Here is a 27,088-nt window from a genome sequence, read left to right as displayed (position 1 = left end):
AGGATCACAGCAGCCATGGTCCATCCAGGAGACAAGGTCTCCAGGACCACCTAGAAGAAAAGACTTAGCGCAGCTGGAATTGGCAGCTAATATTTTCCTTGTGGCTCACATCTCTCTGATGTTTAAAATCGAGGCCAGGCTTGTGCTCTGTGTGTGAGACATGGGTGTTTACGGGAAGGATGGTAAAATGATCCTGCAGTTGCATTTGGAGAGGCATTTTGGGGCCTTCTTGGCTTACACAGGTACCATGGTAGGTTATCCTGGAGCGTGTTTCTGATAGCATGCGGCAGTGCTGGAATGGGCAGGGGTTCATCAAACTCAAAACACTTTTTTTCCTTTTTATTCCAGAAGAGAGGCCCAGCAGGTGCGCCGTCTATGGGGCTGCTGTTTGCCCTTGTCTGTACTCCGTCCCTAAAGGGACGTGTAACCAAAAATGTCCCCTCTAGTTCTGCTTGTCCTGGCTTCACAGCGTGCTTACGGGCTCACCTAATTTTAGGCTTCAGAACTCTCCAATGAACTCAGTAGACCTACTTACACATAAAGCTTATGCCTGTATCTATACTTTACAAATGCCTCTTGAATGCATTTCTTATTAGGAATAACTGTTCCAATAATTTTAATAATCGATTCCTGGCCTTGGGCTTTCTTGAGTATTTTTATTTTGTCGGGTTTGAGGATCCTTCATACTCAAAATCCAAAGTCTTCTCCTGAGACATACAAGTCACATTTTTCCTCCCGTCATATATCACTTCCTTTCTAAGGTGCCCAGAACTTGATGCAAGATCTTAGGTGGACTAAATTCTATTCTTTCCCCTTAAGCCTAATGAGTCATTAAAAAAGGCACGTGGGAAATAGCTAGGCAATTAAAATACGGAATACGAAGAAAAAAATTAAAGTAATGCATCCTTGGACTGTAATTTAGAGAATTTATTAGTCATAAAACCTTGATGAGTTATTCTTATGACAAAACCTGTAATAAGAAGGAAAAAATGATAAAAATACCAAACATATTTGTATGACAGCAATTGTAACAAGTGTGGGAAATGACAGAACCTTCCTTTGGAAGGATTTGGCTTCATACTTACAATCATATGGATATCTTTTAATGTCATTGTTTGGGTAATTTATTGTTAATTTTGTCTTGGAACCCTTTTTGCTGAAACTCACTTGCATTTTATCTTTCAAAAATAAAGATGGCTCTTGTCTTCTCTGAAGCAAACTGCTGGGAGTTGTGCAACCAAGTTCCATAAGAAAACCAGAAGGTAATGAAATGAGCCTGCCGCTAAGCTCTGGAGCAGTTCCTGTATGTGGATGAGGTTTGCAGAGGTCTACAAATGCGATTTGTTTTTGGGTGGGACTCCACAAAATTTAGCTGTTTCACGTATATGGGAAGGGCATTGCAAGGGTGTCTAAACAAAAACAGGCAGATGGCTGGTGTGAGTCACTGTGAAAATAAATAACTGGGGTTCATCCAGCAAATGAAAACTCTCCCGTTCAATTACAGCCCCGTGGGGAGCAGCGAGGGCTGCAGAATCGGACCTGTAAGTGCTGAGGACAGATTTACACAGCAGCAGCAATGCCAGGCCTTGGCACGCAGCGTGCCACCCCGGTGCCCCAGCCGACAATAAGCACGGTGCTGGGCAGGCAGCTGGGGCTGGGGCTGCAAGCACTGATACTACGGTCACACCACAGTGCAGCCTGACAAATTCCAAGCTTTACTTCGATTTCTTGATGGCGGTGCCCTCCTAGGCTTAGGTGTTGTGTTACAAGCCTGCACAAGAGAGAAGGGACCGTGGCCAAGCCGAGGGCAGGAGCAGGGACAGCCCTTCGGAAGGACTTGCAGCTCCTTTGTACAGTATCTGGGGCTACTTCATCTGAAATGCCACAGGAAGCAGGAAAAGAAAGATTTGAATTAGAGCCTGCGGATTGAATTTCAGAATTAGAAACCAGATCCTCCTGAAATCCCACCTGCAAACAAACTCTGAGCACCGCCGGTTCTGGGACTAAGATTTAATATATCACTTCTACCTAAACCACTGCCCCGTCTGCATTTCCTCCCCATTACATTTCGTTACGCATCTCCCCAGGAGACAGACTCGGTGTCTGATCCATGTTTCAGCAGCGAACAGTCCACAAGCAAACAAAAAATAGCAAGCAATAAAGAGAGGGACCTGCAGCAGCGGGTAGTCAATAATACATGCTGCCGCTTCGCCCGGCTAAGTGACAGTGTTTCTCCGTTGCATGTGTCAAGGCTCATTTAATTTCCCAAGCAGCTAGTGTCCTGACAGGCGGGTGAGTAACACCTATGTGGTACTTGATGTATTTAATGGGTGTCTATGAGCTGGTGGGAGCTGGGGTCCTCCCAGAACCATATGATCTCTGCCAGAAATAAACATCCGTTGGAATGGAAGGGCTCTGATAGGCGCAATCTGTTAGCACCAAATTGAACTGTCACCCTTGTGTGTCATGTTCATTTGGCTGATTAAGGAGATATTAATCTACTGTCATTGTTACAGTATCTGTCATCCTGGGGGAAAACAACAACAACAAAACAAAACAACAAAAACCAAACAAGGATATGCAGGCAGCTTTTCTGGATGTACATACAGGGAGAGGGGGAGAAGAGGTGTGCAGAATACAAATGAAACTCGGATTTGCTACAAATACTGAACCAACTCCATCTGATTACAGATGCATGCGTAGAGCAAACGGCAGGGCCCGCATCAGGGCTGGATGCCCCTCAGAGGCAGTAGGATGAATTCTGTACAGTCAAGTTTTGTCCCCTCGGAATACAAACATATTTAGCCATCTGCAAAATGGGTACGATAAGGTGTGACGAGAAGGCATTTCTGATACCGTGTTTCATTGTTTCAGGAGGCAACATCAAACACCTTTGTTGCTATCTTTGTTAAAGGAATGTAAAGACACCATTTATTTTTGCTGAGTGGCTTAAAAGCCGGAAGCTTTTAAAATGGTGAACAAGCCTTGCATAAAAGCCTTTTTTGTTCCTCAAATGCCAGGACGTGTTTCTGAAATGTGTGGCACTGAATGCACATAAGCTTACCCAAAGCAAACCTACCAGTCACGGAGCAACTCTGAAAGAACCTCAGCTTGTTGGCCAGTCCTTCTCCTGCCTCTGCACCTTTCTTGCCTGTTTGCCTGTGTTTCCCCCGCCGAAGCTACACCTTCATCCTGCTCTCAGCACCATCCTTTCCACCCTTTTAACTGGAGATACGGTCAACGACTACTCAGGGATACTCAAACCAAGGCTGCCAAGAGTGCCTAGCACCAATGCTGAAATAAATGCTGAAGGAACGCTGATGTTTGGCCTGCCAGACCAACAACTGGGCCAGCTGAGGAGGCAGCAACTCTGGCTCTGATTATACTGGTTTAGAGGACTTACTGCGACCATGAGAGCTAGGTTACAGTTTAGTTGAAGATGCCGTATCTGCTATGAAATAACAGTGCACTGAACGTAGTCTGCGGATTGAGCAGGAGATTCCTCCAGTTCAGGGAAATTAGAAACACTGTTGTTGACTTAGAGCAGCACGGAGTTAATGAGAGTGAACACTGCCTACTGATCTCCCCAGAGAAAATTGTGCAGGAACAAGCTGAGCTCTAGCATTTGTGGGTACAGCTTCCACTGTCTTCCACTTGAAACTCTAGTAAATAAATTAAACTTTGGGGCAGTTTCAGATGGAGGTAGTTCAGGATACCAATGCCATTGCTAGTTAGCAGAATCCCTTAATGAGAGGCAGACTGCCACAGCTTTTATTTAAGAGCACAGCTGCCACTAAAACAAGATTTTAATGAATATGCACACACACAAAATCTCGTCTGCATAGGTTCTTACTCATTTTTGTTCTGGGAACATTAATACAACCTGAAAAGCTCAAGAATACATCATTAAAAATAAACTGCTAGTCCTACACTTTCTTGGATGAGAAAATGTATGCTAAGCCCCTCCACCCCCCCCCTTACTTTTGCAACAGTCCTCATAGTTTATGTTTGAATCGATAACTATTTTAATATGGGGAGTTTAGAAAAGTTTGATTCAAATTCCTCTGACACAGTTCCATCAACATCCAGTTATAGAGCCATTCTGCATATGACTCATTAAATATTTAAAAGATTCCTATTATTGAATTAACTATTTATTGATTTATAATTTAAAAGATTTATGCTTGGCCATTAAAAAAAATTCCAAGCTGACTTTCACTTAAAGAGATGTCAGGTGCCATTTGCTGCTAGTGAATGTCTAATGTACCCTTTTCACCCCTAGAGTGAAGAAAGGACAATTACTCAAGGACCTCTGGTTCAATATTCATACTGTTTAGATGCTGAGGTCTGTGGTTGCTTTTTTTTCCTGCGGCATTAGGTCATGCTCAGCAGCGTCTATCCATCCCACAAAATCTGCGCCTCCGTGGAAATGCACAGCTTGTAGTTTCTCTCCTGTTACATTTATTGATTTGCATCCCGGATGAATTTTGCAACCTTTATGAGGCTTGCTGATTATATTCTTGTTGCAGTGATGTTCTTACTGAGGTCATAAATGCGAAAGGATAAACACACACTGACACATGCATGCACATACGTGCACAGCTGATCCTTCTCGTCTGTCACCAGGAACTGGTTCAACAAAGCTTTCCAGATTGGGATCCGTGCCTCTGGAAATTAACAGACCTTTCCGAAATTAAGGATGGACTTAAGAGCGCTGCTGAATCAGGACCACAGAAATCAAAATATACTCTGAGCACTGTAACATTAATTCCCAGCTTTAAATCCAAGAGTTATCAGGCTATTGCTTTGCTCTTTCTATAAGGAGCTGGAGTAAAAAATACTTATATATTGCCTTTATTTAGCACCTTTAATCTGAGACTCACAAACTGCTTTACCAACATTAATTATTTAAATCTGGAAGAGCCCCCGAGGGGTGCCTATTATTATAATACTCCTTTTACAAATGAGTAAACTGATGCACAGGAAGGTTAAGTGACTCACTGAAGGCCACACAAAGAGTCCACCCCAGAGCCAGCTATAGCCTTTCAAAGTGAAGGAAAAAGGGATAAAGCAGAATAAATGTACTGTCTGCCCTAACTGTACAAACTCAAGACATTTCCAGATACAGACACGAATACTACTTGGTCTAAAGGAGAAAAAAAAAAAAAAAAAAGGAAAACAAAACATGGGAATGACTTTTTTCTGTACACAGCTAGTAAGGGTCTGCTTCAGATAATGATCTCTCACTGTTTGTTTTACTTTTGACTTTGGGGACCTAAGTTTTAGTGATACACATTTTTCTACAACCCATTCTTGGCTCTCTATCAAAACCACACAGAGTAATTAGCACAGGTCTGTCAGACAAAACTAGAGCGGAGCAATGCTTTGCTCTGTAGAAATGCTGCTCCAGTTTCTCCAATCCGTGAATAATAAATAAAGATTTCTATGAATTGAGAAGACTGCTTGCTCTAAATGGTAACTATTTCAAGTCAGTCTGCCAGATAACTTTCCTAATGGTATTGCCATGGGTTAGGGATTAACCCTAGGAAAATAATTTTTGAAATATCAGACACAAAACTGTAATAAGCTGAGTTAGAATTGAGGTCAGCTCAAAGGAAAAAAGGTAAGGCTCAGAGTAATGAACAGCATGCTTATTCACTACCAACGAAACCTAGATCCCAAGCAGGGGGTTGGAGCTGTTCACAGAACAGGTTTGCAAGTCTTTCCTCTTCTGACCCCCTCGGAAAATGGCAGTGCATTCGTTTTATGCACTGCCATCCCCACTGGGGAGGAGGTTTGCTCTGGAGCTGCTGTGGCCCGTGAAGTGCTGTGCGGGCTGTGTGGGACAGGGCCTGGCAGGGCTGGGATGCTGTGACCTGGCTTCCAGCAGGGCAGCCCCCACCTAGTGCCCAGCATGATCCAAAAAAGCGTGAGCAGGCGGCTCTGCTTTGAGTACAGGAAGGGATGAAGATTCGCCCCTCTAGGGACGGCACTGACAGACAGGCTCCTTATCGGCTGTGTCACCTGTAATGGACTGGAAACTGAGAAGCCCACAACAAGGAGTCAAAACGAGCGTCTGCCTCTCTGCAGAGCAGGACCTCTCAGGCACAGATAAACCACCTGCCCTGCCAGCCCCGATTAGGAGCTGCGTGCTCACAACTTGTTGGCTGCCCAAGGCAGGAGAACACACAGCCCATTCCCTCGGGAACATTCCCAGTACCTTGTCCTCCGGAGCTGTGCATCGAGTGGGCCAACAAATCCACCACGGGGCAGTGACAGCTCTCAGACACGGCTGATACACTGCCACAGACCAGAGCCACGGGCTGCTCAGCTGTCCATGAAGATTTCAGATGCTTCTTGAAACTTTTCTGACAAACCCGACCTAATCAGGAAATCAGCTTTTCAGATGAAGGCTCCTGAGCTGCAGGCAGGTGCCCGTGATGCACAGACAATTTCATTGCTGTCCTTACCCCTCAAGGAACGCCATCCCCAAAGGCAAGTGCTTCCTCCTGCTCACAGGCTGTGCGTGACCTAGGATCCAGAAGTTGCTGGCAAGGTAAAAGCAAGGTAAAATTGTGAGCATGTGATCTGATCTTTGGTAACATACAGCATTGCATCTGAACGCAGCCCAAAATATGCGTTCTGTAATTTATAGCCAGGCCAAAATGATTTGCCCACATTTGAAAGATTTTAATATTAATTTTAGATAGCCGTCACAGCAGCAGAAATGATGTGTCATGTTTCATCTTAAAATCAAGTCCTGAATTTTATGGTACAATATACAATGCTGACTTATACATATGCAATCACACAGCATAGTCAGGAACATATGCAAAGAGTAGTAGTTATATTGCTTTGATATTTAAGTACCTGAGAATTACAACATTGCTATGTAAATACATGCATGCATAGAGACAGGCAGACTGGAAAGGATACATACATGAATAGACTAATTCAAAATGAGTGGAGGCAAAATGAATTATTCACTCCAGGTTTTTTTATCTGCATTATTCACAGGATGCATTGGAACACAATTATCCACTTGGTCAGTAGACCTCTACCCAAAGTTTACTATGCTGGACTCACAGAAGACACAGAAAAGGTTATTTCACAAATTGAGGTTCAATCCAGCTCTGCATTTAATAGTAATCATTGCACACCAAGATTAATAGAACATCATTCAGTGACTGAGAAAGCAAGTTATGATGAAGAAGCTGTTGAAACAGGAAACAGTTGATTTCCCAGGAGTCCCGTAAATCCACCTCTGATGTCCTTTCAAATTCTCCGTTATTGCTGCAAAAATTTTAAACACCAGTAAGGGGGTGAAACGGCTGACATACTCATTTACCACGAGAAGAATTGTGTTCTGGGCCTGCGCGTGCAAACTGGTTCAATGTGCTTAGCAGATACATCAAAAAAGAGAGACCTCCTTGGAGTGGCTTTGGAATGCATGGCAGCACCTCCCTGCCTTTGTTCTGCCTCACCGGTGCCACTGAGCACCCTCTTGCTCTCCCACAGCATCCTTCCCCTTCAGCATCTCATTCTGGGGGGGTCTCCAAATTTTCACATGCCTATGACACCGGGGGCGAGGAGACCCCTGGTAAAGGGCTTGCAGGGTACTTGTGCGCTGTACAGTCCTTCTGACGCTCTAGCAACAGCAGGCCATAAATCTTTGCTAGGCATTAAACAATCCAGCCAAGAGAACTCTAATACCATAGGATTTATTTTATTTTATTCTGTTTATTTTAAGTTGAATAATTTTATACTAAATTAGGTCTGATGCTGTTCTGGGTATTCTGCCAACTTTTAAATTGAGCCACCCAAGCAGAAAAGGCCAGGTACCATCTCACAGAGAGATGCCAGCTTGAATTAGCTGCTAATCAGTTAAAGGCAGATCCCAAAACAGGAGATAACACCATCCATAGTGAGTTTTCCTTTAAAAACTCTACCGATTCTCCACATGTTTTGTGATCCGTAATTAAGAACCACTGCAGCTGTCATCAGAGCGGTAGCCCATCAAAACACCCAGGGTACGATTTTTGCAATTCAGGCCCCGACATTCCCTCGGTGCAGGGAATCTGGGTTCAATTTTCAGCTCTGTTACAGATGCACCACCTTCCCGTAGACAAGTCACTCTCTTTGTGACTTACCTCACCACTCACCAGTGATGTGTGCACAGCTTTCCTTGTCAGCCACGTAACCTATTTAGACTGCGAGATAACGCCAAGGAAACTATTTTCCCCAATAATGGTCTTGACATAAATGCCTCCCCATGACATTAAAAATGACAGTGTTGAGAAACCGATAACCAGCACGTGATTTGTGGAGGACTCACAGAAATTGGAGGGTTCAGTGTCCACACATGAATGTTGTTTGCTGTTATGCTGATACTAATTCTTCAGAATCCAAATCCGTTTCTTCTTCATGTGTGTTGAAGCATTATTTGTTTCCAGCTTCATTATTTTTCCACTAAATAAGAAAGAAAAAAATATTTAAATCCACAGATGTCTCAACATTTTTATTTACAATCTTTCCTCCCCTATTGAAATATTTCCTTTCCTACTGAAATATTTTTGCTCGTGTAAAAGTGCATTCTGCTGCTTTCTGTACTAGTATCAGCCAGTCAAAAGCACTGCTTATCCAGGAATAAAGTCCTTTTCTGTGCACCAGACTAATATTCTTCCCAACAGAATGACAAGCACCTACGGTATTTCCATGCTTGGGAAAGAGACAATTTTAAAACCACCTTTCAAAGTCCTTGCTTTAGGTTCAGTAAATTTGAGTGAGCAAGAAAAGTGCTTTTTGGCCTTTGCACTTTCTTGTCATTTGATGGAGATGCCATCAGCTCCCAGTGGTCCTTAAGTGCCGCATGACTTCTGGTCCCAGAGCCAGCTGCTTTGCCATTAACCACAGCCAGGCTCCATCCACATTGCTGGAGTTTAAGAACGCAAAACACATTTTAACCAACAGGTCACATTTACCAAATCCTAGCCATGCATGACTTTACTATGTGAACAGCCGATTCTTATGTTTCTTCATCAAGGAGTTTTTCTTCCTGCTTTCTCAGCTGTACAGTGTCTCTGCATTTTTTTTTGGCTTGAGGTCTCTGCCTAATTATCTGTAACCTTCTGTTCGAAGATCGCTGTCCTGGCCTGATAAAAACCAGTAACTTTGAAAACAAACTGGGTCTTAATTTTCCTTGACAGCCCTTCTTTAAACATGTGGGCAAAGCCCTGGCTTAATTAAATGCACATTCGTATTCCAAACAAATTAAGTACAATTAAGGACTCTGAGTTATGGGTATCTATCACTCGGCGATGTTTTTGTAAAAATTACCACATTTAGATCAAACACAGAGGACCCTTTGCTTAATTGCTTCATTAGGGCCCGATGCAATAGGCTTCATAAATACAGGGTCTGATGTCTCTTTGGGAATTGCCCAAAAGACGGCTCTTAAAGTAATTGCTTCCACATTTCTCCCCGTGCAATGTTCATGAGCTCGCTGATCAAAATGGGATGGCTCTCAGACATGCAAGTGGCTGTGGGTCCCGTCTCGTCTTCCAGCACCAGGACTCCTGCACAGCTCCCAGCAGTGGCTGGGTTCAGCCCCGTGGTACTACCTGCCCAGCTGCCTCGAGCAGTGGGACGGCTCAGGCAGAATAAGGCCCTCTGCAGCATGCTGGTGGCACAGTGCTTTTCTCTTCTGTCACCTACAGATCCCACAGGCTGAGGTAAACAGGATGCTTTGGGATTTATTTTTCTAAAGGTTGCTCTGAAACAATAAGGAAGTCACAAAATACAGAAGATAATTTGTCTTCAGATCTTTCACTGGTTTTATCCTTTTAACAAACACAGTTATTATGACCCTTTAAAAAGAAAACCTATTTATAATGATTGCTTTAGCTGAATGCAAACTACCTTTGATTTAATTAAACCTTCCTTTGATCACACCTATAGTCAGGAATCCAGTTAGAGGGAGTCCAGAAAAGAGATTTAACCCTCGCTCAGATTAAAGCCATTCAGTGCATTCATACAATGTGGGTGCAGAAAGGGATCGGGGCACAGATAGGGTTTTGTTGCTGTTTTCTGATGAGATGTAAAAAGAGCAGCAAAAGAAGATATGTAATTCCCTTTTTGCATTTGTCTTCTGGCTTAGCTGACAGACCGGGAGTTGTGCAGTTTCACTGTGGAAGCCAAAATAACCAGTGTGCACCCAGAAGCAACAAGAATGATTGCAGCAGAGCTCAGAGGGAGTGGGAGCTACCTTGACAGAACAATGAGAAATAGCATGTCATTCGCAAAAAAGAAACAAAACCAAAAAACACCTGCAAACACTTCAATCAAATATTCCTGTTTTTCTTTTTTTTACCAAGACAAAAAGTCTTAACTAAAAGTTTTTCCTTTCCAATTCTCTCTTCCAGCTCCCTCTGTATCTTTTTTTTTCTTCATTTGCTCTTGAAAAAAGAGAACAGAAAATTGGAAAGAAAGTAAAAGGGAAAAGAAAATGTATCTCCCACAAAACAAATGCTTCCAAGCTTTGATCTCATGTTAAAAATACACAAAAAGGCATTATTTCTTTCATGAAACCATCTACTTTCTAGAAAGTGCTGATTTTTTTTTTCATTGAGATCATCACTAGTTCCACAGAGCTGCTAGCAATTTAAGTCCATGCTAGTGAAAAGTGTTGTACAGGGGCTGTGCTGTTTCATTTACGAGTAATATTATTTCATGAGTGATTTCATCACGGCCACATTGACAAGATCAGTGCTGACAAAACTGTAGACACATGCAGCAGAGAAGGTAGAAAACAGGCAAGAATATTAGCACCGCTGGGGTCAGAGGGGATCTCTAAACATCAGATAAGGTACACCACGCATGTTATCTTGCTGAAAGTGATTTAAAATCATACGGAGCAGACTTTTCCATGGCCCCTTCTCTCCAGCTGTCTCTATCAGCTGATGCACTTTGGGGCTGGAAACACCCCTCTCCCCCAAAGAGGGCAGGGATATCTTTTCCCCTGACCTTTCACCAACCATCCAGAGGTTGGGAGCGCAGCCGGCTAGCACTGCTGTATCGCTGGCATTGGTCTAACAGTACCACGGTGTCTGGCCATCAGTTCCTTGGGCCACCCAAGCTTCTAGAAGTTGCAGATTTACAGATTTGCAGGTTTTTTTCCTGTGGATAACAGCGGGATAAAGAACTTAGCAAGGCAGGAAGAATGTGCTAACAGCTCTTCTGTAAACCAGAAGTCAGCCCGATTTCCACAAGCCGTGAAAGTCCATCAACCTCCAGTGGCCAAAGAAACATAGCTACTTATTTTCTGGCTGCTTTATTCTCCAGACCAATTTTCCTCAATGCTGAAGAAAAAAAATGAACGGCAGATTGTCCAGTTCATGACTGGATGGCTGGCAACAGAAATCCTATTTCCAAACTGACCCCTGCTTTCCAGCATGGCATTCATTAATTCCACAGTCTCACATTTCTAGGAAGATGTCAGTCATGTATGTGATTTTTCTATCAGCTATTAATGCCAGATCACAAGGTGAGAAAGCAGGGGTTTTAATCTCAAGACCCTCAGGAGATGGAGCTGAATACATTTGGTGTGAGCCATGTGTCTGGAAATGTCAAGGACAAATATTTTTAAAGTAAGGAGTGTTCATATCCATGTGTAATTTTAAGTACTACAGAAGTGATCCAAAACATAGCACTTTCCTTCTTGCTATGGCTGTTCAACTGTAGCCACCATATAGCTGCTGCTTCCCAGGAATTAATTTTAGACCATCTAACTAGGCATCTATGCATTTAGGAATTTGCATATTTATACTGAGCAACATTTTAAGACTCTCCTAAAAGCTTTGCCCATCGCAGGATGTTTAGATTTTTATTTGCAGAAAGAAAAAGTTTTACAGCAAAAGTTCCCTATCTGTCCCCAAGAACTGTCTGCTCCTTCGTTCTGAATACGTGATTAGTTCCTCACCTCTATATTTTGTGTCATTCCTCATTAGGCTATTTTCCCATGGTCTGCAAAACCAGGCGCTGAATTTATTACAAAGTCCCCGATTTGGTGGGAGCACAAGTCAGCTGGGAGAAACAACAGACATTTCCAGCAGCAGCAAAGCCTCTGCCTCACCAGCCCATAGCATCATCAATAGCTGGCAAAAACACTCGCACGACACCTATTTCATATGCCAGTGGCCATTGCTGCAACCAAGGACTGTTATTTAACTAAGCACTGCATATGGTCACTCGTTTGCCCTTCACATCCTGTCGCTGATTTTCTTGCTGTGGACCGACTTAAAATCATTCAAGTTCATGACTAAGGGGTGTAAAAATTGTCAGCCTTCCTATTGATGTGAACCAGGTGCGCTCATTTATGTGTTACCACGTAGAAAAGTGAGACGGAAAGAGAAATTTCTGAAGAAAGCACAACGATGCGGACCCTTGTGAAATCTTTTCCTAGATAGCCGCACTATTGCTTGAAATACAGATCCGAGCCTGCTTTTAGCTGCTAACTGCCCTATAACATATTATCCTACTTACTGCATGCAGTTCCAAACATCTTGTATCTGGAAGCAACAAGGGAGAAGGCTCCTTTATCAAGTCAATCTCAAATCTCATTATGTTCCTCTACAACAGCTTCCGTAAACATTCAGCAATTTTCAGTGTCTGAGTTGCGCAGCTGAAGAGGTGCATAAACAGGCTCCACTGAAATGTGAAGATGACTGATAATGTACTAACATTGAGACCCCTTGCTGTGATTATTACCCCCTGAGTGCTCCTTACAGAATGTGCCTCTTATCTCACACTGACAACGCTAATAGAATATGCATAGCCCTATTAGCATACAAGATAATAGCACCCTGGAGGGGACAGAGCCATAAAACTTTAAGTAGAAATCAAAACAGAAGGAGGAAGAAAAAGAGAACATTGTCACAAGCCAAAAAGGAAAAAAAAAAAAAAAAAGAGCCCAAGGGCAAATTTTGCTGCAGAAAACACACATAGTCATAATTCTTGTTCTAGTCACCATGCAAATGGTAATAGTCTTTAGTCCCATGAATACTATCAGTGCCACGTTTGCTGTGAAACATTAATTGAGATAATGTGCCCCTTTCGGATGCAGCAGGGAGTCGTATGTCAAATTGTACCACAACAAAATTATGGCAACATCTGCAAGAAATATACAACAGCAGTTGGGGTGCCTCGCGCTGGGTGAGTCCAAGTGGGTCTTTGCCTTCGCAGATGGCATCTGTGGAAGAGCTGGAGCCTGCAAGGACAGGCAGGCAGCTGCGACTTCAGGTGACACGCACACGTACCTGTAGCTCGCTAATTTTCAGCTGCTTTGCTGGTTGGAAGTGTTATCTCTTGACCCTACTTCAGTCACTTGGATAAAACCTCAAACGGTTCTTTGAATGCCAAGGCCTTTCTTTAGTCACGTCTGCCCAGCGCATTCACATTTGTTCCATGTAACCGGCCATTGTACCAGAGCTTTCACTGCGCACCCACGGCTGGCAGCCAGCCACGCATTCATATGCTTTCCATCTTGCAGCAATAGCCAAAGTAAATCTTTCAGTGCTTGGCACAAGAGTGTGAATTCAATAAAAAAGGCTTCAAACAAGTTTGAGATGGCTTGTCTCTAAACAAACGAAGAACAGCGAGCTTTTTTAATGCTCATTGTGGTCCAGTTCCTGCCTACAGCTAAATCCAGATAACCCCCAGCAGCACTGACAACCCTGTCTGGTAAACCAGTCACCTGTCAAGCGGGCATGAAAATATCCACACAGCGAGGCTCAGAGGCTTGGAGGGAAGTGACCTGTTCCTTACCAGGAGCTTCAACGGGGGCAATCAAAGCTCCTTGTTGTCTTCTTTGTGAGATCTGAAACTTTCCAACATCAGCACTGAATGCGTAGGACCTCGGGGTAATCGCTGCACAGAGCGCTGCACGCTTTTTGCTTTACAGAGAGATGGTGTCAGGAGGTAACAAGCGCTGGATCCCTGTGGCGCATTTTGAAGCATCGTGCAAAGTTTTCTGGGATTCTTCATAGCATTCACTGTGGTTTCTATAGAGCTAAACTCTTTGTACTGTGGCTTTGTGTTGCAAAGTTTTGCAGCTTGTGGGAGTCTGCCTCACTTCATTTTGGTTGATGGCACTTTATGCTGATGCTTTCAGCAATTAGAACACAGTTGGAAAAGACTAGTAAAGAAAATCCAGCCCTCCTGGAAAAGGAAAGTACAGTGAAGGTCAGAGGAATGACTCCTGAATGTACCTGTGTGTGTGTCCGCATTTATGCATGCATACATCTTCTTCATCCATGTTATTAAAGGCAAAACAGGTCATCTCAAAACCACAGGTGGTTCAGGGTTTGCTGAGGTATTTTGTTCAATGCTCTTTTGCGTTAAATACAGACTTTGGAATGATCTCTGCTTTCTTCCTGGAAAGGTAACAAAACACCAGTACGTGCTGTATAGGAAGTGACGTTCCCTCATGTAAATCATAGGTGTACAGTTCTCATACGTTATCTCCATTCAAATTTTTCCACCTCTCTGGCTAGTCTTATTATAAGGAAGGGCTTACCATCAAACAAGGAACTTCTACTTCCCCAAAAAGGCCTCCCAGCATTGGCTAAGGCTAAAGAAATTCCTGGGTACCTTCCCCCAGAGAAACAGGGCTTTATGAATAGTTTCTAAATCTGGGTCTAACAGGATCTCTGAGATGTGGAATGCTGTGCTTCTCCAGGACACCGAGTGATGGTTCCTATCACTCAGCCACACCTGGGAATATTCACTGGTCAGTGCTTGGCAGATGTGGGAATAATATTTTGTACATTGGGTGATTATCAATTACCTGGTTTAAATTGGTTTCTGTAATAAAAAATAATAATCTAAAGATGTGAAAAACTCGTTAAAAAATTGGAAGTGTTATAATATGACAATGAGAATAGAGAAAACTTTGTGCACTTTAGAGGAGAGTGAGTAACCTCCATTTCAGCTTTGATCTGTAACTGTTTACTGTATCTCCTTCTTTCATATCTGTATTTAACGAGGCCCAGCCCCTGTATTTGGGTCTTGCCACACTCACTCACTGAATCACACCTCAGTTCAGCAGTGCACCTAAACACAGGCTTCTTTCTAAAAGTTTAACCTGCAGATGTCAAGGTTTTGCTTGTGGATATTTCCTGGCTAGAACAGTGGAAAGTCTCCCAGTAAAAATTTGTTAGTTGTGTATTACTTACGTATTCCTCCAGAGAAGGATAGATGCTCCAACACAGCAAGGTTCTCTGTATACGAGAAACACCGAGCGTGTGTGCACTTCAGAAAGACACGGGGAAAGATTATCAGGCAGCTCATTTCAACAGCAACAACAGCAGTCATTTAATGCACAAATAATTATTCCAGAATAAGTAAGTATCTTTTTTTCCCCCTGTGCTAAGGTATAACTTTTATTTAGCTGACATTATCTCCAAGGTTCCTTAGCAGCCCAGGACACAGCGAAGTAATACAGCGCAGTCTGGATGTTGTTATGTATTTATTAAGTTGTATCAGGGCCCATTTAGTAGCAGCTCTGCAGTTTATCAAGTAAATATCGAATGCCAAATACAAAAGAGAAGAAAATAGCAACATAAAAAATTTATCTTTGGGGGAGGAGAGGGAGAAAGAGAGAGAGAATGGTGCTGATAATGTGATTGTGCCTTCAGCAAAAGTGGCTAATATCCTTTTGCAAGGGGTGCGGTGTAAAAATATTCCAGAGCTGGGGGAGGAGAAGCGAGGAGAAGGGAGCCTAGCTGTTGTTTGTTTGTTTTAAAGTGTATTCTGGTTGCAGGCTAGGTCAGCGGGTGGCCAGACTGAGAAAATGAGTCCCCCGGGCTGTAATAATTGTAACTGTCAGGGAAAAAAAGTCAAGGTCTTAGATAGCAGTGGTCTGCTCTGACTTCTGACCATGGAGAAATATATATGAAAACTATTGCCTGGGGCACTATGGGAAGAAACCAAGAGGTTTTAACTCCTGGTGGCTTGTGTTTATGAATTGGAAAACTCATTTTGCACCTTGGTGGTTTGTATCTTTCTGATTATTTTCATTTGCAGTATAAATGAAGCTGAAGATATTCCTTTTCCTTACGCCCAAATCTGTGATGCAATGAACACCTATTACTAGACTGGCTTTGCATTTCTGAGTCCCAAACAGCATGGAGACTTATAACCGATCTTTTAACAGTGGATATTCACAAGCAGAGTCTGAATCTGATTACCTCTCGCGGTGCGCTCATTACTTACCAGAGCAGTCCGTAGTTGCCTCCAATTGATTATTCCAGAATTACACACGGGTAACTCCACTGACTTCACCAGAAATATTCCTAATACAAAAGTAATGCAAGAGAGAGATAAGAGGTTGAAAAAGATAAACCATCAAGATTAAACCATGCAAACAGAAGGGGGAAAAAAAAAACATTTTTTTTTTAAATTATGCAGCTATGGACTAGCTAGTGAAATTGGTCAGGCTTTGCATGAATTGCCAATCTGCCCCTTTATTTAAGGAAGTGTTGGAACTTTAATGAAAAGTCTGCTAACAAACCTGAGCCCAAAAGGATGCATTTGGGTTGCTTGCTACACACAGGTCAGGCTGGGGGTCTGGGGGCAGTGCTCATCTCACTTTGCGTGTTTGTACCCTAAACCAAAGGGAGGGGACACAACGATGGCAACACAGACATGCTGGTGAGAAAAGCTGTTGGGCATTCAGCAGGTGTATGCACAGGGTAGGATCTTTGCCTGCACATCTCACTGTTCCTGAATGTGTTTCTTATACACCATAAAGGAGAAACAACTCTTCAAAGTGGCTAAGACTGCAGAAGCAACCATATTTGCCACTTAAGCATCCCAATAGGTAAGAACGTAGCCCAGACACTTTCCTTTTCTTGCCAGGGGTCACTGAGCACAAGAACAGGCTGGAAAGCAATACTGTGATACAGCACGTTGTGAGATCGTGGACATTGCTTCCATTTCCGTGGGTTGACAATAAAGCATCTGAACTGTTTTGCAAAATTCAGTGCTGTCAGATCATCTGTGCTGCAGCTTCCAGTGTGTCCCTTTGTCTTTGGCTGAGGAATGTACCCTGCTGCTGACAAGATTCCTCATCAAAATCCATGTCCATCTTCAAAATGCTCTGACTTCAATTAAATGTTATTTTTCACTGTAAATTGTTTTGTTTGAATACCACAGATACCCTTCTTATATGAATTAATTAGTAAATATAATTTAATATGAATTATTAAGCAGAATTGAAAATATTTATATACATAGCAAGACCCAAACAAACCATACGAACACCAAACAGCAATTATTCCCAGTCTGATCGTGACAGCAGCATCTAAGGTGGTGCTGGTAAAAGAGGATAACTCTTGCTGGGAAGTGATTTACTTGTTGAAAGTCACTGTAACAGCAAGCTGGATAACTTTTATGGGCCCCATCTGTACTTTACTCACCTTCCTTACAGCCTGCCTGTGTCTTGTGAGGGAAGCACGGCGTGCCTAATGGAGAAAGAGAGGGCAGTAAATGTTAGTGGGAAGGGATAAGCCCGGCGGAGCAGACAGGCACCGTGTGAGGGAGGAATACAACGACGGTACTCATGTCTTTCAGGGTTACACAAATCGCTCCCCTGCTCTGTCTCCCAGTAGCCCCAAATCTCAGTAATTCACGTTTCATTGCATTTTACAGATAGGCAGCAGAAATAAGAGAGGTGGCTTGCCAAAAGGAGGACGCGAATTTCAGACCATCTTTAAGGTTCCTCTTCCTCTGGGACAAGGCAGCGCTGGGGAGAGCGTGGCAGAGGCTCCAAGTCCTGCAGGGAACGCCAGCTCCTCTGCCCGACCAGGACAGGAGCCCTGACACTTTCACCCTCTTGCCCTGCACTAAACCTAGTTATGTTATCCTTGGGAAAAGTGGAGTTTCCAGAACAGCATCCAGTCTCAACTGAACGATTTCAGGCACAGAAAACTTACTGCTTCCCTTTGACAGCTGCTCCAGCAGCTAAGGACTTTTAGCATTGAGAATAACGTACCTTGTTGAGATTTGTCTCCCCACCGGTGGTCTTACCGTGCTTTTTGCCTGCTAATGGGAGGACTTTTTCAGGACTTCAGCTTCCCTAACTGTGAAGACCCTTGTATGTGGGAACCTTACTGCAACTGGATATTCATTCCGGCAATAAATATTGGTTTATACGCGCCCATCCCAAGTCCTGGAGTGAGCAATGTGGTTACTGAAGCAAAATGCACTGGGGCAACTGGAACACCTGCACCACCTCCAGCTGGCTGCTTTGAGGACAGGAGCAGGATGCAGGAGTGGAAATCTCAGCTCCGGAGGGACTTTTGCCATTCTGAGCCTTGCTGACGAGCTCACCCTGAAGCCACCCCAGGACCAGGGTGCTGGCTGCCCTCGCTGCTCCACGTGCGGGAGGCAGAGCGGGGTGCAGCCGTGCACGGGGCCAGCTCGTGCTCAGCACCACGCTGCAGCCGGGGGCTCGCAGCTGCCCTATCCCTGGCTCGCTGATGCGGCTTGTGCCCGGACGAGCGAATGATTGTTCAAGCCGTTTGCTATTTTAAGGTGAAGGTGGTACACGCGGAAGATCTCAATGTCACTACAAAGCAGGGAGGGAGGCCGCGAGGAGGAGGAAGGCAGGAACCTTCACAACTAATGTCAATTTTCTGCATCAAATATTTTGATAATTAAACAAAGCTGATCAAGAGAGGAAAACAGCATGTCTCCAGAGCTCCGGAAGCAGAGGCCCATTAAATAGAAGAGTCAGAAAGTGCCAGAGGCGGCAGCCTCAGATTAATGGCACTCCAGTAATAGATTTTCCCAGGCACAGTCACAGAGGAGACAACCACTGTGTAGGCAGAGCAGCGACGAGGCCGTTAAAGCCACAGTAACATTAAATCACCTGGTACCACGGGGCGAGGGGATGGATGGGAGAGCATCGGCTGCGGAGGGTGTAAAGCTCAATCTGCTTTCAGGCAACGGGACTGCATCCCAGTGGTCATTTACAGCGGGGAAAGCAGGCGGCTCAGATGTAGGACGTGGACAAACACAGGCAGGCTCTGGCTCCAGAAGGGTGGTGAGCTGAGCACAAGTATCTCTGCCCACAATGAAGGAACAGGCACTAAACACCCTCGTGTTTGGCTTTGCTGAGACTGGCCATGTTTCGGTTCAGCTGACCTTCTTTTCTTTATCAAGTGCTGGTTTTCTCACTAATGGTTCCCCGTTGGCTTTCAGGGTGTTAAAGCACCATTCTGAATTTGCTTAAATGCAGCTAAACTTCGGGGAGGGAAAGGGAAGGAAGGCAACAGGGTGGGAAAGCAGCCCTGTTTTATTATCAGGTCAGTTTTATCTCGGCAGTGCTTGAACTGATCCTCCTTGAAATGGCCATCTTGTCTAAATCATTTCTATCCACTTTTATAATACAATAACAACAGAAACAAGGGCTTCTTCCAAGCCAGGCTGGCATGGATTAGAGTCCACCGCGAGAGAGCTTCGCTCCCAGCTGGGCTGTATGGAAACCAGATGAAGTGGCTGAAAATCGGAAACAACTTTTTAGACGTTCTTGAATCCTGATACGATCACATCACAGGGATGGGTTAAATTTATGATCTTATCTAGGATTCTTGTTTGTAATCAATCCCAGACCTACTGGCTATCACTCACTACAAGCTTACCATTTCCCTGTGCTAACAAGGAAAAGTTGGGGCATCAAACTATGAGGGAGTGAAGCCAAACGATGATATTAGCAGATAGGATCAGAACTGGAATGCGACACAAAGAAAGAAAAAAAAAGGGCACCCAAAACAAAAGAAAAATGATAGCAGCCTGCAGCCTGTAAATTTCAGCCTTTGTCCCTTTTGGCCTATGCTGCACACACAAACTATGGTGTGTGCAGGAAAAAAAAAAACCAGTTTCCAGGCAGATTTTGGGATAAAAGCTAAGAAAACAGAAATTAAAATGGAATACCCTGAGATCAAAGTACAGCACGGAATACCGTTGCTATCTTTAGTCATGCATATGCAGTGGGGTATGCACCGAAATGCACCGATTTCCTCGTTTTCCCCCTCTGAGGTTACAGTAATCTCAGCATACAGGGCTACTTACTTTGCTGGATTGCCTACCACATTTATCAAGGCAAACCTGAACCTTTTGCAGGTGGCTTGGACAGCAGATGGCTAAGAGGATCTGTCAAGCAGATTTGACCCTGCTAGCTCTCTTTGCCTACTTGAATGTAATTAAAGAGAACGGCAAAGCAGGGATGGAGCACAAGGCACCAGGGTCTACCCAAATCTAGACCACGTTAAGAAGTTTTCATGATTGCAGCTCCAACATATGAATGGGGAAATTGCAAATCTTTGTGCATGATATTTCTTTGTGTCAACTTTCATTTTGATTGAATTGGAGGACTGTTTTCATGGCAGAGAACTTTTCTTCCCGATTACTACTCCATTTTCCATCCTGATCACTGCTGAACAAGGTACTACGGAGCACTGGGTCTCTTGAGTACTTATCTAGAGCAGATTAAACATGCACTGCTTTGGGGTCTCCCTCATTGTCAGCTGGGACAAAGACAGATGGCAACTTGGACAATATTTCAGTCTGATTATGTCATTAAAACCTGTTTGAATATGACCGTTCAGCTGCTAGGAATGGCAGGGCACCAGGAGTGAATACCCAAGTGCGAATGCATTATTTCACCTGTTTTCCTTTCTCAAGTTTCCAGGTCGCTGGAGCACTTTGCACCCCTTTTCCTAGGGATCCTGGCACCTTTGGCACATTCTGGTACTCTCTGTGATGAGCTGAACAGAGGCAGGCTTAAAAGCCAGATACCCCTCACAGGTTGAATGTTGAAGTGTATCGCCTACAACAGTTGTCTGGTAATAAGTAGACACAGTACATTTCCCTACCAGGTGACTTTTTAGCTGCAAAAAAGCATCTAAGACAATATAGAAGGCACAAGGAACATCCCTGCTCAGCACCCTAACAGCCCGGCAGACAGCAAGAGCTTCCAAACCCACACTGAATTGCTTTCTTCTCATCTTTGCATAGCCCAGCTCTGAGACTAACAGTGTGACAAATCTGCTAATGTTTCAACAGGCAAGTCTTAATTTTGTGCGTACCCTTCAGTCATTTTCCATATGGAACTGGAAATGCTTTTTCACAAACAGTCTGTTGATATTTTCAACATAGGCATAAAAGATTGTCCAAAATGAAAAGGTTTCAACCAAGGCGTTCAGATTGCTTCAAAAATTAGAATTCTTGGGCAATCCCTGTGTGCTGTGGAAAAAGTAAACAACATTATACCTGTTGTAGAAATGGAATAGAGAGGTTCAGAGCAAAGGAGATTTACCAGCTTGCCTAAGCAAGTAGGAAAGGAACCTAGGAATCCCAAGCTCCAAGCCCAGTCCCAAGGGGGCTTTCTCATAAATACTAGAGCATATTCAGATTTGAGTTTGGGCCACGAGCTCACAATCAACCCTACGCAAGCAGCAGCCTGCAGTATAATTAGTCCCCCAAAGCAAACATAACTGTAAGAGGGAAATAGCTAGGGCCAGGCTCTTTTATTGTGTATAAATCAGATCTATAAATCACAAGTGACTCATCTGAAGTTAGTGGTGTTGCTGTGCGTTAGAACGAATGGATCAGAATCTGGTCCACACGTTTCACACATTTCTGGGAATCAGCATTTGTAACTGTATCAGTAGCCTGGAATGTCTCCTAATTGGCACCAAATGTGAAACAGCTCATTACCTGGGCAAGGCAAATAGCTCGAGAGAGATGTCAGAAACTGAACGCAAAGTACGAGTAGGAACATAAAGAGCAAACAAGTTCCACACACAGATAGGAACTGAGGTGTAACAAGCATTAAATAATAGCTATAAAATTTTATGCATGTACATGAATTACAATATTATTTCATCCAAACTGATGCTCACGGTAACGGCGCGTGTTGTTTTCTCCTCTCTGTGATATAAAAATGACTCATAAAATTAGTAATGTAACAGTATTTGTGCTGTACAAATATCTTGCAAATTTGTCCTGGTGTATATTGGTGACACAGAGATTTACGCGCACGTGGAATCTTTTGAACCTACTTGACAGCAAATGGCTTACAAACCAGCTGTGGAAATATTGTGTTACCCATGAGCTTAGTAACCAATACAGGTGTGTACTTTGGGGCTGATGTCCCTCGTGCCACCCAATAAAAGATTTAGGTTGAGATCCGTAAAGGAACTTGAGGGGAAGGACACCCACAACACATGGCAAGCCCAGCGTCAGGCAGCCAGGTTGTTTGTTAATCTTCAAAAAAGAAAGTGCTCGAGGATCCCAATGTTTATTCAAGCAAATAAAGTTAATAAATCCTGTTAAAATGTTACTAAGGGCTTTGCTGCTCCGTTTGAGATTCATACCCTCAAGTCTGAACGCCGACTGGGGAAAGGAAGTACTATTAACTAATGCAGGAAATAAATCCTGCTTTGTCTGCCACAAATGTGGCTCCTTGACATTCCTGAGAACAACCCCCCGTTCGTTTGAATGACGCCCTAACAACGAGGCGAGCAGAGATGTTCGCTTTCCACTGTCAGGGCGCTTGGACCCGGCCTGCAGGGAGGCATTAAATGGTACAGGTGCCCGTCCCCAGCTCCCCTTCTGAGCGAACCTGCTCCCCGGAGGCGTGTGAGAAGCACATCCCAAAGCTGATTCCACACGTCCATCACCTGCCCTTAGCCTGGCGATCAAACCCTCCTCCCTGGGCACCTGGGCTCCCTCCGGACACCACCTTCGCCCTGCTCCATGCTCTCCGAACTGAAGGCGAGGGGCACCCTCACTGCGATCACTGCTCACAAGGTGACAGCCAGGACCAAAAACCTTCCCACCGCACAATCCCAGCTCCTTGGGGCCAGGGGAGCCTCCTCTGCTGGGAGGTAACCGCTTCGCCATGCGCTCCAGAGCAATCCTCCGGATGCACAAGCGTGTGCCCTTCCTCCTGCCTAACACCTTTGCAACTGCCTCAGATTTACACAGCTTTTTCATGCCTTTTGGAGCCTCTGTCCCTGCATCAATGGAAGGGGCCTGCAGGTCCCTGCTGGGGTGCACAGGTCTGCCCATCTCCGGCCTCAACAGCATCACCGAGCCGCTGCCCTCTCGGGAGGAGACCTGCCGGCAGCTCCAGCGCTTTAGCTCAGCCCTCCCTGTCCCCAGCTTGGCACCCACAACCCAAAGCTGCTGGGAATGAGCTCTGAAAGCCTGACTTTGTATCCTTCCCTATGACTTAGGCCTCCTGAGCATTTGTAGCCCTGCAAACTGAGGCACGAGGAGGCGAATGCTCCTCTTCCCCCAAAAAGAGCAGAGCGAGGGCTCTTGGGACCCCGAATCACGGTGCCCAGTGTGGAGGTTCCTCTCCTGAAAGCATCCAGGGGGAGGCCAGTGCCTGGGAGGGAGGCGCTGGGGTGAACGAGCAGCGCCCGTCCTGAACCACCACGGACAGAGGGAGGCGAGTGCTCGGGGTCAGCTTTGGAGATGGGGCAGCTCCGCTCAAGGGGAAAAGCACTCTGCCAACTGGCCCTCAAATTTAATTTGCTCTTTAAAAAAAATCCCCGCGTTGGCATTTTAGGCAGGACCTTCGTGATTTACAACACGGAGTGACATTTCAAAAAAAGATAATGTGGGTAATGAATTATTTGCTGATCCAAACTAACAATTGGACATACCTACTTTTCATGGATTTAATCTTTGCCGAGGCGTTAGCTAGCAAGCATGAAATATCACTTTTCGGAGGCATTCTGTTGCATTTATGCAGTGTACAATTACATTAGGCAGCTTTATGACACATTGACTCGGTCGAGTGTGATGCAATGTAATACAACCAAAGTAATACGAGCTTTTAAATGCAACATGATGGCAAAAATCCATCTCAGATCTGATCTTTGTTTCATTTCAGATGCCAACTGTCATAATTCACAGAGAGTCAAATCCTTCTGGTTTTACTCACGTGAGCTGCTCTATCAGAGCAGTGGGTTGTGCCCGGACCAGCGAGGAAGCAGCATTTGATCAAACAGGGGTGAGAGCGTGTGAGCAAACCTAGCACGCATCCTTTAAGCTGGAACCCAGAGAGCCCTGCATCAGCTGCAGGTCCTTTTCAAGCAAAGACACATGAGGAGTCAAAACTGGCAGAACAGAGCACAGTATCTCGGAATTGTGTTTCACGAGCCAGGAGTTTGCTCCACCGAGAGTCTTTTGCTCGCACAGAGGAGGCAGTGGTGAACACACTGGCACTTGCAAGGAGCCCAGCTGGCATCCCCTCATCTACTGCTGCACAAGGGGCTCGTACGAGAAGATTTTATCCAATCCTGACAACAAGTAACACATGATAATACGTTTCAGTGATTTCCTACGAGCACTGCCCCGTACTTGAATGGGAATGGTCACAGCAAACACAGATCCCGGGGGTAGGATGTGAGCTTGTTCCTTTCTCCTGTCTCTCTGCGCTTGTTTTTCCCCACGTGAGGTATTTCAGCTCTGCTCCTGCACGACCGGACCACGCTGTCAGGACCGGATAGTAGACAGAAATGTGTCCGTTTCAATTTTGATTCTGATCCTGGGATATTTCTAACTCTCTCCATATCCTTGATAGATAATGGTTTAATAAGTGATCTGTTTTTTATTTAAAGGGTCGGTAGTAAAACCCAGATCACATTTCTCACTTGGTGGGTTAAAAAACCGCTTACGCTCATTTCTGCAATGTAAAACGACACTATATCAAATCAAACATTTCCAGATGTGGCCAGCTTGTGGATGGAAGTGCAAGAGGAGCGAGCGTTTATAGACAAGAGGTTTCCCAGGTTTTTTTAATAGGACTGGAACCCCACCTACTGGCAAAGACTGTTATAGTGATGTCAGGACAAGAACCCATACAGGGCTCATTCCCTGCCTGGAAACTCCACGCCTTCAGCGGGGCTCCTAACCCTGTGGTCTGAGATCCATGCAGGCTGAGCACCGCTGAAGCCACTATGGGCACCTCGGTGCTCAGCACTTGTAAAATCAAAAATGTCAAATTGCACTGAAAGGCACAAGGAAAGGCACAAAAATTGCTTAAGAGCTGACTTGTGCTTCCAGTTCATATGGTACTTTAGAAAGTTTCAGCTTTAGAAAAGTAATTTTGGCCTTTATTTTGATACTTGAGAACAAATCAGCCCTACACAGCCCTTACTTAGACAACGGTTCCACAAGTTCAAAGTATCACACTCAGGTAATGCACAGTGATGAAATAACGTTCCACTATGTTAGGCCACTGATGGAAGATGAAAAATTAAGAGAGTAACAACTTAAACATGATGGAAAAATATAGTTCCAAATACCCACACCTGAATTAGACAACCTTGAAAGTAGTTCTTATACTTCAGTTAGAGTTTACTACAAAAAAAATCCCATCCCTTCCTGTATTCCAGCTTTCCCTTAAAAACAAAAATAAAGAATACCATTTTAGAGACCATTTATACAACTTAAGTCTTGCTGAAGTAGTTCAATCTGCTGTCGGAGGGAAAATTCTCTTCTGCTTCTCAAAATTACCGCCTCCTCTACGGCTTACATCCTTGGTATGGACTTAGGTCTTGAAATAAACTTGAGTTCCTTAATGCTAGCCCTTCAATCCCCATTGCAAAACAAGAAAAAAAAAAAATGAAAAAAAAAAAAGCAAGCTATGCAGTGGGACTAGCTCCCTGCCACTTCTTTCTTACCCGTTATGTAGCAGAGAATCCAGGTCAATGTCTACCACGGCAATGACATAGAAGGAAAAAGTCCAGATGCTGCCTGACGAAGAGGGGAGATTGGGCTATTTGTAGTATCTGGCATATGCACCAGGCATGTCCAAATATGCAGAGAAAACAAAAATCTCTATCTTGGACCAAACTGCTAAGAAAAAAATAAATAAAAAAGGTTTCCAGGATATGAGTCAGAAAGTCCTGGAAGGGTTTGCCTTGACAAACTAATGATAACGGAAGGATAAGTTCAAGCATCGAGCGAGCTGGTGAGATAAGGCTGAGGTAGACACATATGCTTCCTGTCTAAGAGAAAGGAAACAAGACGTGCAAACTGAGACCGAGCGTGCTAGCTTCTTCCTCTGGAGATGGAGGAATCACTCCTAAAAAGCTCCATTTCCAGCCCTCCTGGGCACTGCCATGGAATGGCAAACAGAGCACGGGTTACACCTGGCCACAAGGAAGACTCAGCGTACCTGCTGCTGCAGGGACGTGGCCAGCAAGGGTTGCAAGCCCTCCCCTGCCCTCCCCTCGGCCACCTCCTGGGAGCCCCAGCAGCTGCGCTGAGCTCCTACCCAGGGGTTTTCAAATAAAAAAGTTTGCTTGTGCTGCTATCTTCTGTGATCAAAGAATTGAAACAGCTGCATGTCTCAGCTCGCTGGCAGTAAAACCTGCAGTTGATCGGCTTTGTCCTAACCCCACAGCTACAGGGAAAGTGCAACCGCAGACGTAAAGAGAAGAGGGCGAACACCCAAGCTGCGTGTAGCCACACTCTGCATCCTCCTAACCTGCAGTCTCTTAAGTGCCACTTACTCAATTAATCCAAACTCTTCTACTTTAATAGCAGAGCTGTAGCACATTTAAACAGCTTAGAAACTCTGCCCGACAAGCCGCGCTCCCTATCTTATTCATCAGCTGCAGGACTGACCGTGCATTAACTAAGAAAGCACATGGTTTGATTAACACTTCCCCTGCCATTAATTTCTGCTGAATTTCTGCTAGGGCTGAAATTTCTCAGCTTTTTTTAGTAGGGTGGATCTCATCTCAGTAGGGACTGTCTTTTGGATCAGCTCCTAGAACATCCCTGCAGCAGCTATAGTAACTATTTTTATAGGCAAGTTTTATTAGGAAAGTATTTTAAATGGCCTTTGAATGCAATTTAGCAGCTGGAAATAAGGCAGTGTGCCAGCAGCATGTGATCAGACAATCTGTGCAGCACCAACAAGTGCTACCAGAGATCACTGGTGCTCCACAGGCTGTGCACGAACCCCCCCGACAGAATACACTGGGGACATCCAGCAGGCCAG

General features: G+C 44.4%; 1 protein-coding gene across 1 annotated transcript in view; it reads right to left on the bottom strand.

Moving 5' to 3' along the window:
- LOC308181331 (actin-1-like) overlaps positions 1-27,088 on the bottom strand; it is a gene marked incomplete at its 3' end in the record, with an annotated part of 131,929 nt that overhangs the window by 68,597 nt on the left and 36,244 nt on the right. The window contains exons 3-11 of the mRNA XM_080564485.1: positions 17,475-17,519; positions 16,270-16,349; positions 15,231-15,306; positions 14,297-14,429; positions 13,822-14,214; positions 9,621-11,175; positions 8,336-8,469; positions 6,471-6,548; positions 6,221-6,382 (exon numbers count right to left, since the gene is read on the bottom strand). The remainder of the gene's footprint in view (positions 1-6,220; positions 6,383-6,470; positions 6,549-8,335; positions 8,470-9,620; positions 11,176-13,821; positions 14,215-14,296; positions 14,430-15,230; positions 15,307-16,269; positions 16,350-17,474; positions 17,520-27,088) is intronic.

Source organism: Anser brachyrhynchus, assembly GCF_964034855.1.
Source record: "Anser brachyrhynchus genome assembly, chromosome: 21".
Taxonomy (NCBI): Eukaryota; Metazoa; Chordata; class Aves; order Anseriformes; family Anatidae; genus Anser; species Anser brachyrhynchus.
This window is presented reverse-complemented; position numbering and strand designations above follow the sequence as displayed.